This window comes from Pavona decussata, unplaced genomic scaffold, assembly GCF_977016875.1.
Source record: "Pavona decussata unplaced genomic scaffold, jaPavDecu1.1 SCAFFOLD_34, whole genome shotgun sequence".
NCBI lineage: Eukaryota > Metazoa > Cnidaria > Anthozoa > Scleractinia > Agariciidae > Pavona > Pavona decussata.
Genome location: NW_028145457.1, coordinates 781192 through 795000, shown reverse-complemented (window position 1 = coordinate 795000; position 13809 = coordinate 781192). Strand labels below are relative to the sequence as shown.

The 13809-nt window shown below is 40.7% G+C and overlaps 1 pseudogene; it reads left to right on the top strand.

Moving 5' to 3' along the window:
- The first annotated feature begins 12423 nt into the window (after positions 1-12423).
- On the top strand, positions 12424-13809 carry LOC146484347 (uncharacterized; annotated as a pseudogene).

Below are 13809 nucleotides of genomic sequence, written 5' to 3'. Positions count from 1 at the left end.
GGGCTTGTGCAATTTCTTCTTCACTTCCTTGCCTAGGTGCAATGGTACTTTGAGGTAAATGTTCACTAGGTTAAGACAACGGCGGTTGTACAGACCTTTAATTAAGAAATCTATCTGAATGTGTCTTCTTAACGGGATCTTGTATACGACGTTGAACTGGGCATGTCGACTGAAACTGGACTGGGCCTTGTTTACTATTAATCTGCTGAACTTGCTGAGGCCCATTACTTGAAACTGGTGGGGCTCTTAATCTCTCAGGCTCCTTTGCACTGTATGGCCCACCTTCCTGTCCACAAAGGATGTCTCCTGATGTAGGTGACTGCTCCAAAGGTACATGTACATGTACTTGCACTGGTGTACATTCAAAGGGAATAGCCTGTACTACAACATTTGCCCTTTCATCACTCCAGTTAGGCTCTTCATATAAATAACATAGTTCAGTTCTGTGCCGTCACACCAAGGAACATTATGATTTATGAACAATCATCGCACAAGAATGATTTTTTGTTACAACGTTTTGTAATTTCCGCCCCAGACACCGCTTACAGTTTTGGAGTTTTGTAGATATTATCTGCCCGCAAGTGTCGTATGATTGGACGGTAATTGTTAGACAAGAGCATCCTCACAAATATAACTATCATTGTAACTATTTCCCGCCAGTTTCAATCAACCTCAGCCACGTAAGTTCTTTCCGTTTTTACCACGTTTATGATCACGTTTTCGATCAATAAATAAGTTTGTTCTGTCAAGAGTGGCTTTGCTGGTTATACTGCCCTATCTCGGCTAAGACTTAACATCGGTAGAGGTAGCGGAACAAGTTCCTTGTGTAACAGATGACTCAAGTTCCATTGATACAATGTCCATATTGTCTACATTGTCAATCTCATCCTCTTCTTCAGCTTGTCTGTAAACTTCAAGGCTAACTGCTGCCCTCTCTTCTTCCATTTGGGCCTCCATAAACTCCCTCTCATACTGTAATTCTGTCATTTTCCGTTTAAACTCTTCCTCTTTTAGTAACTGCTTTGTTTTCAACTGTGCAAGAGCTAACTTTTCCTTTCTCTTTACGACCGATGATGAAATTGAGCCAGAACATAACGATTTACTTTCATGGCTTCTTCTAGATTTTCTGGTCAATGATAAGGATCTATCGCTCACTTCCTTTGATTCAAACTTCGACTTCGTAAACCAGGACCCAATTACATTGTCAGAGGCTAATTTCCTTGACATTTGCTCATTATAAGTAACACGAGCTTTCTCAAGCTCTTCCTCATAACAAAGTAATTCAAGGCATTCAATGTACTCTTCACGTGTACTTATGAATTTGCGCCAAACTTCATCATACAATTTCCACTTGGACTTCAAGTCCTCCATTGTTCCACAGTTTTCCATGAGCTCATCAATGTTTCTTCGTAGCTTTGTGAGAGTGCCAATGTACCCGGCTCGAGATTTAAACATAGCTCTCACCCTTTCGGCTCTTTCCCCTTCCAAATCATTCCTTTTATTTGCCATTTTTAAGCGGGAACTTCTTCTCAATTGCAGTAAATTTCCAACACCACTGTCTGACAAAGCTTCCCGCACTTGTGTTCCACGAGATTTATCAGGAATAGGTAGCGATTTCACAGACATACTTAATTAAATTAGATGCAAGTCTTACTTCAAGCCATTCCAGACTTGTCTGGGGGGGGGGGGGGGAATATTAAACACGACGCTCCAAAGTCATCGAGCGATGACAACAGCACAAATATACAAATTTTCTCCCTATAGAAACAGTAGGACTAACCAAACTTGTCAAGCAGTAGGAAATTAGACGAGACGTTCAGTCGAGCAAGGATTCACAAACAAAGTCTTTCTGTTCTGAAGAAAACAGCATGAAGTTTTAACTTGTTGAGCGGCGGGAAATTAATACGACGTTCAGTCGAGTGTTTTCGAGCAAACAAAGTCTTTCGTCCCTGAGGAAAATGGCATGACATTCCAAATTCGGCGAGCAGCGACAAACAATACAAATGGAAGAAATTTTTCCCCTGAGGAAATGGCACGAAGTTCCAATTTGTCTAGCGGCGGGAAGTCAAACAAGACGTCCAGTCAAGCGATGTAAACAAACAAGTCTTTCCTCCCTGAGGAAAACTGTGCGACGTTGAAATCTCGTCAAGTGGCAGCGAACAATACAAATGTAAGACTTTCCTCCCTGAGGAAAACAGCGATGCAACTTCTCCAAGCGAAGCAATCCAAATTCCAACACCGGCAAATGAACAGTCGGTGTTCTCTCTGAGAACCAAATGCTCCAAATCCTTTTGCTGAAGAAAACTTTCGTAAACAGTTCTTTATCTGTAGGTTTAGTAGCTCATTTTTTAATCAAAACGTGCCTGAAGCACGGTAAAGAACTGTTTAGACTCTAACTGTTTGGTAGTACAAACCCAAACTACCGAAAACCCGCTCACTAAGCAAATCTCAAGCATGTGACATGTTGTCACGTGATACACGAAAGAAAACACGGAAATGAAACTGACGAAAATAAAACAGTAGCCACAGGTGGCGTACGCAAAAAACAAATTCTTAACCACGGGCCCTCAAGCCTTGTCCTCGAAATGCCGCTAAATCTGGAGTAGATCAACTCAAATTTTTATTTGGGGGGTGGATTGTCTCTGGGCCTATCGACTGTTTAAGGGTGAGTCGGCTAAAGGGCGAATCGACTGGTTCCTGTTATAAAGTCTCTGTAATGAAAGCTTTATTCCATGATGTTTTGACTCTTAATAGATGCTTGGTCTGACTAACCTCTCTTCCAATGGATTTTCGTCTTCGCTGTGTAGGGTAGACTTGGGAAGGACCTTAAAATGGAAACCTTTAGAGCTTCCGCACGCTGCATTTTCTGTTACATAACCAGTACACACTACAGAAAAGTTTCTTACTGGAACCAACCGGCTTCCCTTTTTAACGTTGTAGCCGATTTCTCCGTTAAGTTCTGTCAACTTTTTTGTCCTCGATTTGCCATTCCTGTTGGTCGTGAGATTAAGTAGTTGACTTAACAGGAGTTTCTTTTTGCAATGGTCCCTTCTTGGCGGACATCTTCTCTCCTTAAGTTTATAGAGAGTAGTGTCTCTCTCACAGGCACCGTTCGCAATTAATGGAGAATAATAAAAACCATTCATTCAGTTGACACTCCCTCGCATTATCACCAACTGAGTATCACTTTGAAACAAAGGAAACCATGTAAGGAGATGTGAACAATAAACAGACGTTTTAAGGCACGTTTTAAAAAAGTGTGATTTAGATAAAGGAGTGGTTCTTTATGGCCGGTGACAACTCTAACAAATGTTGTTTGAGCAACCTTATGTGTAACTTTTAATCCTCCCGGAAATTTGAAAGATCCTCCCGAATTTTTCCCTTACATTTCTTCGAAAATGTCCAATGTCCTTCTTTTTTCTGCTTTCTTTCCCGAAAAAATGTTTTGTTTTTCAGAAAAACATCCCGTCTCTAGATTCCCTGTAAAATATCCAGATTCAAGAAATTTAAATAAATGATCCATAAATATGTGGCGGAGTTAGAACATCATGCGAGCCATTCGTAAAAAAATTCCGATTAAAAATTTCCGATTTTCGAAATGGTTGTGAAAGTCGAAATGGTTTTGAATACAATCTTAATGGTTCCGAACTCGTAATGGTTTCGATATCTTGAAATAGTTACGAAACTGGTAATTGCGATAGGGTGAGTGGAAACTGGAAACTAGAAATTGCCTCGGAACGAGGTGTTAGTGCTAAACTTGTAGTACTGGTAGTGAGTGAGGTTTGTGTGTCAAAAGTATCTACAATTCTTCTCCTTTTTTCGGCTTATCCTTGAAAATACTTCATTTCAGCATGAAGTTGCTTCTCGTTACTTTGTTCGTGTTTACATTTTCAATATCGAGGTAAGACTCTTGTAACATATTCGCTACAGTTAGTTACTTAGTTATACGTATCAGAAATGTCCAAAAATGATCAAAAACCCGTTCAAGAATTTATACATGCAATTGTAGAGATCATGTATCTGAACATCAGGTTTCGCATGTTATCTAAAAAAAGAGCAAGGCTGATTTCACGGTCAAGGAAGTATATTTTCCAATATTTCGAAAGGCACGGCCTTTCTTCTTCAGGGTATGTTTGAGACTGACCCTGTGGCAAGATACGTTACAATTTAAACAGTTACAATAGATACCTGAAAAAAGGCGAAAGTTACATAAACAAAAACGTTACAATTTGAAATTTGAAAATACAACTGGTAAATAGGTATAAGCTAACGTTACAACGTGGTAGACAAAAACAAAATACGTAACAATGAGTTAATTACATAACTTAGGAAGATGAAAGACGGGAAAAATGTTCATGTCTCATCTCTCCTATTAAGACCTAAGGGTTCAATAGTTTGACCTCTGTCGATGAGGTATGCCTCTCTAGCTTTGCGTACACTGTCACGATTAGATTTGATGAGTTCGAGGGGAATTAGTAGCATGTCAGAAGCGTTATGGTCGTTAGAAAGAAAATGTTCTGAAACTGTGGTGGGTTTGGAACTGTTTGTTTGTTTGTCGACTGGTCTACGGTGTTCGTTAAAACGGTCTTTAAGTCGTCGTTTTGTTTCTCCTATGTATTGTTTGTGGCAGCGGTTGCAGTGTACCATGTAAATAACGTTTTTAGAGTTACAGTCTATATGATGAGTAATATGTCTAGTTTCGCCGGTAGAATGAAATGTGTAGCTGGTACGTCCGTCTGTTATGTAGTTGCAAGTTAAACAGTTGTCCCCACATCGAAAAGATCCATGGGGTAGGTTGTTTTGTGTGGGATTACGTAGTTTGGCGCTAACAAGTAAATCACTCAGGTTGTTGGTCCGTCGGAAGGCAACAAGAGGTGTGGCTTTGAAAACGTTTGCGCAGCGGGGAGATGAAGATAGGATGTTGAAGTGTTTGTGAATAATGGATGATACAGAACGAAGGGATGGATTGTATGTGACGACAAGGGGTACTCTTATAGGTTGGTTGGTGTCGGAGGCGTCTTTCGTAGCTATAGCGTCGGAACGTGGGATGCCGTTAACACGTCCTATTTCTTGGTTGAGGAATGAAAGATTGTATCCCCGTTTGTTGAGATAGGTTCTGAGTTCGTTTGTTTGGAGTTTAAAAGTTTCGTCAGAAGAACAAATACGTCGAAGTCTGAGAGCTAAGCTGAATGGAATGGCTCTCTTAGTGTGTCTAGGATGACATGAAGATTGTAACAAGTATTGATGTTTGTCAGTAGGCTTAGTGTAAAGGTCGGTAGTGATAGTGCCGTTATAGAGAGACACACTGACGTCCAGAAAGGGTATAGATGTGAGAGAATAATTGGATGTGAATTTAATAGTGGGGTGAATGTTATTGAGATAAGTAGTGAAGGTTTGGAGGTCGTCGAGAGAGTATGTCCATATCATGAAGATGTCGTCTATGAAGCGCCACCATATGTATGGTTGAAATGGAGCACGTAGTAATGCGTCCGTCTCAAATTTGGCGAGAAACAAATTGGCGTAAGAAGGAGCCATTCTGGTTCCCATAGCAGTTCCGTGAGTCTGTAGATAGTGTTTGTCGTTGAACGTAAAATTGTTCATGGTAAGGATCATGCGTATGAGGTCACATAAAGTTTCGGAACTTATGGTAGAAGGGGTGCGGTTACGTGTTTCGAGGAAGTGTCGACACGCGTTGATGCCTTCGTTATGAGGTATGTTGGTGTAGAGAGAAGAAACGTCCAGAGAGACAAGAATGGCGTTATTGGGTAATTGTCCGAGTTGTTGGAGTTTGTTAAGGAAGTGTGTAGTGTCTTTTATGAAGGATTGTGTAGTCTGTACCAGAGGTTTGAGGTGATAGTCTACAAACTGAGAGATGCGTTCTGTAGGGTGAGAGTTACTGGAAACAATGGGACGTCCGGGGTTACCTTGTTTGTGTATTTTGGGTAGTATGTAAAATCGTCCGGGTTTGGGATCAGTCAGTATTAAAAAACGTTTAGTGTGATCGTCAATAATCTTGTCACGGTGCATGCGTTCTACGTAAATTCGTATGCGTTTTTGAATGTCAGTGGTGATGTCTTTGTCTAAGGTTTTGTAGAATTTAGGGTCGTTTAATTGTCGTGAACATTCGTCAATGTACCAGTTACGGTCCATAACAACTACATCCGAGCCCTTGTCTGCTGACTTGATGACAATGTCAGTGCGTCTGCGGAGACGTTTGAGAGCATCGCGTTCGCGTGTTGTCAAATTGTCACGTACAGGGGCTGGTGTGACATTGAAAAGGTCATGTTCCACGGCTTCTAAAAAAGTGTCGAGTGCTGGGTCCCTGTCGGGGGGAGGGGTCCATGTACCTTTGGGACGAAATGGGTTAAGATTGGTCTGGGGAGGGTAGTCATGAAAAAACTCAAGGAGTCGCATACGTCGGCTGAACTCAAAAAAATCAGCTCGGATTTCAGTCCAGTCAATTTGGCGTGGCGTAGGGCAAAAGGAAAGACCCCTAGCAAGCAGTTGAGTCTCATCTTGAGTTAGAGTCGTGACATTGCTTAAGTTAATAACTGCGTTACTGTCTAGTTGAATGTTATGATTGTCGCGTCTCCAGTATCTGTTAGTTGTCATTTTCCGTTTGCGTCGACGTCTATGATTGCGTATGAGTGTGGAACTATTAGCAGTGGTGTTAATGGGTTGAATGTGATTAGTGGATGCGTCAATAGGTGACTGCGAATGGGTGACAGTAGGTTGTGGTCGGTTAGGACGGTTATTTTGGTTATCGGGTCGGTTAGGACGGTTATTTTGACATGTACGAGCAAAAGCGCGAGCGGCATACTCACCGGTTGAGGACTGTTTCTTGCGTTTTCTAGATAGGAGTACATGAGATAGTTCGGCTGCCGAAGTCTGAAGAAAGTGTTTAAGAGCCGTCCTCTGTAAATATCGACTATCGTCGTTTGGACGAGAAAAAAATGAAATCCCTCAAACTTTCTCAGAAGAATGGTCTATATAAGTGATTCACATAAATATAACTTTCAGCTCAGTTCGATTCGTATTTTAGCTGTAGCGCGACCATCTTGGTTTTACCGCTCTGAGAGGGCTTTCAGCGGCCATTTTAGGCCACACTTTTAAGAATTTGCCTTACAAAGAAAGCGTTACAAATCCGAACAAAATCTCATTATTCGAGACAAGCAAATGTTTGTTGTTGTGTTGAGAAGCTTTTTTGGGAATTTGATCGAAATCTGATTTTTTTACAAAATTTTTAATTTCTTCCCTATTGAACTACTCTTCAAGTGCCAAAAAATGGCCGACTTTAAAGGAAAATATCGCTAAAGATACATCAGTTGGCATCCTAAAACAGCATCCTGGTTAAAGGGCAATGTCTCGTCTGTAAGAATATGCAATAAAATTTTTGGGCAGTTAAAAAGAGAGAATTATAGAAGAAGAAGTTTTAACTGTACTTTTGTCAACAAACACCGCCTTCGTAATTAGCATAACAACATGAAAATAACGATTTACTAAGAAACTAATGATAAATTCCACTTACCTCGTGAAATATCGAGAACTGGATATTTCAAAATATATCGAATTATAGTTTCAGTCGGATGCAGCCGCATTTTCGATGATTTGTTGTGCGAAATCACTGTAATACACCGCAGGTATTAAACTGAGTTCAATTCTTCAAAGTCCGTCAGGACAACCATCGGCCGAAAAAATTGCCATCCGCCCCATAAGCTGCCGTGTGCAAGGTGTCAAATATTTCTTTGTTATCCTTAATGACCAAAAATTCCTTCAACAACCATTTAAATCCTGCTTTGAACTGGAGATTCTCGTCAAGAAATCGTTTATGTTCCGTTGACCTTCCGCCGTGATTAAATGAGATTGCGTTACAGAAACGCGCGCAAATCCAGACGGGCTGGGGTGGGGGCGGGTAGGAAACAAAAATGGAACAGCTCCTCAATTAAAAAAAAAGAGGCCATTTAAGATTACTGTCAAAGCTATAGTGTGCATTTCGGGTATTAAATAGGAAACTGCTGTCCCAGAATAATGTGAAATATGATAAACCCTTGTGCTCTATTTCTTTGGTTGGGGAGTGGGAGGGGGGGGGGGGGATGGCAAGTAAAACACTTATTTACAGCATCAGTCGATCGTTGCTCTTCTGTTTAGGGTTCATACATGTTCACAACTATCCCAAGCTCACTGACAGCTATATATTTGTAATATTAGGTAACAGTGAGAAAGTTATATTCACCTTCACGTAAAACTAATATGAGGGTTTGTATGGGAATACATGCAAATAAACGGCTTACATAGAATTCCAATAAAAGGCGACTTACTTGCTTGTTTTTTTTTGTGTGGGTGTGTGCATTACACTTGCCTGTTTGTGTTTTGGAACGTTGTCATAGCGACACGACTGCCGCTGAGGATCAAGCTGCCTACTCTTCAACCCGAACAAATATTCTCGAAACTGCCAGCTAATACACCCAATTGTTAATGTCTCGTTCAACATTTGTTCCTTTAATGCGTCAAACGGCTTTCAAAAGCTAAGTGTAAATATGCTTCGCATGATGTGCGAATATTTTGATTTAGGTATTAACAAATAGATTCCATTTTGCCGTGCGTCTGTACTCTGATAACGCACAGATGACGTCAAAACGTGGTGAGAACAAAGAAGTACGCTACGAGCCGCAGGCGAGTAGCGTGACTGATGTTCTCATCACGTTTTGACGTCCTCTGTGCGTTATCAGACTACAGACCCACGGCAAAATGGAATCTATTTGTTTTATACAATAACCAAGACATTTCAACACATTTCGTGAGCGAGCATCGCGTTGCCTGAGCTGAGTCAAAAAACCTTCCAGCAAACTCAGTTTTGGACTAGTCGCTCTGGCTGGACTCTAGACTCTGATCACGTGCGCCGGTCACACCACTCGATGACGTCAATCGTGCGTCTAGACTCTAATCACACACTCCTCTAGACCAATCAAAACGCGAGTTTTACACAGTTCATAGTATAATTACAAATATCCCAAGATCGTGGAAAGCACCATACATGCAGCTGCTTACTAATCTTGTGCAAACATGCAGCAGCGTTTCAACAGGACATTAACTGCATGAGCCTCAGGCTCATGCAGTTATCTAATGTAAAAAGAAAAGGGCAGCAACAAATATTTAAGGCATATGGGTTTTCAATAAAGGGGGAGGCAGAGGGGGGAGGGGGAGTATCAATCGCGCACCACGTTTAATGTTAAATTGAATCACGCATCACCGAAAACCGTTTTAAAGCAATAACGCATCACGTAAGTAAGTGCACTAAGCTAATAATGTAAGATTCCAAACTATTCGAGGACGCATTATTGAAAATTGTATTGCATGCAACATCTTCTTAGATTGATTGTGTGTCAATTGATTTTGAGAGATACATGTATAAAGACGACTTACTTGTAGGAAAAAATGCTGAATGTACCCTAAAAGGTGAATCGTACGTTATACTGTCTTATTCCCTTCTTGTCTATCGTGACTTTTAGGTCAAAGAAAGTTCACTTATCATAAAAATCTTATTGGTAAATCACGCGTCACGCGCTCGTAAAAAAGAAAATCACGCATCTCGTTGTGATGCCAGTCACGCATCACGCACAGGTTCCATCACCCGTCACGCTGCTTATTTATAGGCCATCACGCGTCGCAAAAAAACCCTTTGCTACCCTCAATAAATGCCACTAACTATTAGCTATTGTGCCCTATTTGTCAGTCGGTTGCGCTTCGTAACATTTGACAGCATTTCCAACGATGTCCAGATTTAGTTTTTCTGGTTCCAAGTCCTCGTAATGGTAAACGCTATGACAACGTTCCAAAACACAAACAGGCAAGTGTAATACACACAAAAAAACCAACTAAGTAAGTCGCTTTTAGGAATTCTATGTAAGCCGTTTATTTGCATGTATTCCCATACAAACCCTCATATTAGTTTTACGTGCCGGTGAAAATAATTTTCTCACTGTTACCTAATCAGTTACAAATATATAGTTGTCAGTGAGCTTGGCATAGTTGTGAACATGTATGAACCATAAACAGAAGACCAACGATTAACCGATGCTGTAAATTAATGTTTTACTTGCTAACCCCCCCCCCCCCCCCCCCAACGCTCCAACCAAAGAAAAAGAGCACAAGGGCTTATCATATTCCACATTATTCTGGGACAGCAATTTCCTACTTAGTACCCGAAATGAATAACATACCTTTAATAGTAATCTTGAATGGCCCCCCCTTTTTTTTAAATTAAGGAGCTGTTCCATTTTTGTTCCCTACCCGCCCCCACCCCAGCCCGTCTGGATTTGCGCGCGTTTCTGTAACGCAATCTCATTGTTTAATCACGGCGGAAGGTCAACGGAACATAAACGATTTCTTGACGAGAATCTCCAGTTCAATTCAAAGCAGGCTTTAAAAATGGTTTCTGAAGGAATTTTTGGTCATTAAGGATAACAAAGAAATATTTGACACCTTGCACACGGCAGCTTATAGGGCGGATGGCAATTTTTTTGGCCGATGGTTGTCCTGACGGACTTTGAAGAATTGAACTCAGTTTAATACCTGCGGTGTATTACAGTGATTTCGCACAACAAATCATCGAAAATGCGGCTGCATCCGACTGAAACTATAATTCGATATATTTTGAAATATCCAGTTCTCGATATTTCACGAGGTAAGTGGAATTTATCATTAGTTTCTTAGTAAATCGTTATTTTCATGTTGTTATGCTAATTACGAAGGCGGTGTTTGTTGACAAAAGTACAGTTAAAACTTCTTCTTCTATAATTCTCTCTTTTTAACTGCCCAAAAATTTTATTGCATATTCTTACAGACGAAACATTGCTCTTTAACCAGGATGCTGTTTTAGGATGCCAACTGATGTATCTTTAGCGATATTTTCCTTTAAAGTCGGCCATTTTTTTTGGCACTTGAAGAGTAGTTCAATAGGGAAGAAATTAAAAATTTTGTAAAAAAATCAGATTTCGATCAAATTCCCAAAAAAGCTTCTCAACACAACAACAAACATTTGCTTGTCTCGAATAATGAGATTTTGTTCGGATTTGTAACGCTTTCTTTGTAAGGCAAATTCTTAAAAGTGTGGCCTAAAATGGCCGCTGAAAGCCCTCTCAGAGCGGTAAAACCAAGATGGTCGCACTACAGCTAAAATACGAATCGAACTGAGCTGAAAGTTATATTTACGTGAATCACTTATATAGACCATTCTTCTGAGAAAGTTTGAGGGATTTCATTTTTTCTCGTCCAAACGACGATAGTCGATATTTACAGAGGACGGCTCTTAATGTGAACAAATGTAGAATCAGAGCACGTAGATTTGAGTTGATGTAGGATTGAATTAAATTCTGAAGTTAGCAGTGTCAAGTGTTTCTTGCATTGTATTTGAAGGAGTTTAATCATTTCGCGAGATGTTCTTGTCAGTAATTTTGTCCATCGACGCTGTAACTGTTCACAGGATGATGATTCAAACGTTGGTCGACATTTGATGATTAGGCCTTTGGGAATGATCTTGTGATTGTAGTAATAGATGTAATTAGATTGATGGTGTTCGTATCGGGTGAGTTTAAGTTGGAGGCGTTTGGCTTTGTTGAAGAGTACACGCTGTTCAGGGTTGGTGAAGGCGTGTGTAAGTATTGTAAAGTAGATAGCTGGTAGTGTGGACGGTTGCGAAAGGAAAATGATCTCTGTGTTCCTGGTGGTCGATTAAATGAGTCACTTTCTGCAGGTTGTGGTAAACTGACTGTAGTTTGTTGCACAAGGGTAATGGAAACGTACAAACAGCCAAGAGGAACAAGGCACAACAGGATTTCACATTTCCTTGAGCTGGACTTGTGAAGGCTGCGTGGTGCGAAGAAATTAGTGTTGAGGTTAAGTCTTGCCCGGGTCGGTCTTGGTCTGGGAGAACGCACGAAAACTCCAATGCGTTGTCTCCAGGATGATAATTCGATTCCCATCTTCTATTTTGGATTGCTTCGTTGAAGTAGATAACGAGGATCGTGGTCGTAAAAGACTGTTCAGTAAAAACCAGTGATAAACTGTGTTTGCAAGGACCACCGTGACAAAATAAAGGTACCGGATCCTGTAGTGAAGGATCTAATCAGCAAAAAAATTGTAAAGCATATAATCTAAAAAAACAGCAAGGCTGATTTCACGGTCAAGGAAGTATATTTTCCAATATTTCGAAAGGCACGGCCTTTCTTCTTCAGGGTATGTTTGAGACTGACACTGTGGCAAGATACGTTACAATTTAAACAGTTACAATAGATACCTGAAAAAAGGCATATTATATCGCATATTATCTTTGACAGTGGCTTATGAGAGGATGACTTACAAGAGTTCATCACAAGAGTAACAACACTTCTGAGAGAAGAGAGAGAAAGAGAGAAAGAGAGAGAGTGTAATGCAAGACCGTCAACGCTTTGAATTTTACGCAAACAGTGTTATGTGCAATGCGGCATTTGGCTTGCATTATAATTTATATGGAGCAAAGGAGTTCACAGTTAGGAAATCAGATGCAGCAGTTACAGGAATTACGGGACAACTTAAAGGCTATCTACACTTCTTTGTATCAACCGCCAGTGATGGATGGATACGCCTACAGGCCTCCAACTGCTCAACCCAGAGGACCAGGAAGGCCAAGATATATATTATCTTCAGAACAATTAGCATGCCTACGGGGTGAATTTAATAGCTGGACCCAGATTGCTTGTGACCTAGGGGTGTCAAGGCAAACAATATATAATAGGAGAAGACAACTGGGCTTCTCTCTTGAACTTGAGAGCTTTTCACATATACAAAATAGTGAACTGGACGTTATTGTGGAAGAGGAGCTGAGAGCATTTCCCCGCACAGGGGAGACTAATGTTATTGCTGGCTTCCGTCAACAAAGGTTGTACATACAGAGGTGGTGTGTATGGGAGGCAATAGTACGAGTAGACCCTATGAACAAGGCTATCGCTGGGGTCAAAGGAATCAGAGGCGGCCTCATAGCATTCCACATCCCAATTTTTTGTTGCACATTGACACCAACATGAAATTACGTCCTGGCGGATGTGCATCCATGGTTGTGTTGGTGGATTTTCTAGGGGCGATTATCTTCCTTTGGGTGAATAATAACAATAGGCTGCAACTGTTCTCTCATGTTTTCAGCCAGCCATGGTTGAGTGGGGGCATCCGTCTTGAGTGAGAGCAGACAATGGAGGGGAGAATGTTGCTGTTGGCGATTACATGGTATGGTTAATTGGGGAGAACCGTGAAAGTTTCATTACTAGACCAAGTGTTAGGAACACAAGAATTGAAATACTCTGGGGCGATGTAGTTGAAAGCGTTGTCTACATTTTTTCTTCTTTATTTCTTTTCATGGAAGCACAACGTATGTTAAACCCTGGAAATGACGGGTGCATGTTCGTTTAACATTATTTCTTCTTACCCAGAATTCAGCGTTTTCTTGACAGATTTGTCCACTTCGTGTCAACTGAAAAAAATAGAACACTACTTCAACTGTGGGCTTCTAGTTGTCTTCGAAATTTTAACTCACCAAATGCTGGTATACGAGATGTATTTGATCAAGAAAATCCCTACGACCTTGATTTGTATGATGATGATCCAGATGCCCCGCCTCCTGACCCTGATAATGAAGTAACTGGTGTAAAGGTACCGTCAGTAGAATACCAGCTAGACAACGAAGTGTTACTGGCGATGCAAGGCAACTTTGACCCACTTGCGGATGACAACAACCTTGACATTAACTTTTATTTTCAAATTCAAGAATTTATTCATTAA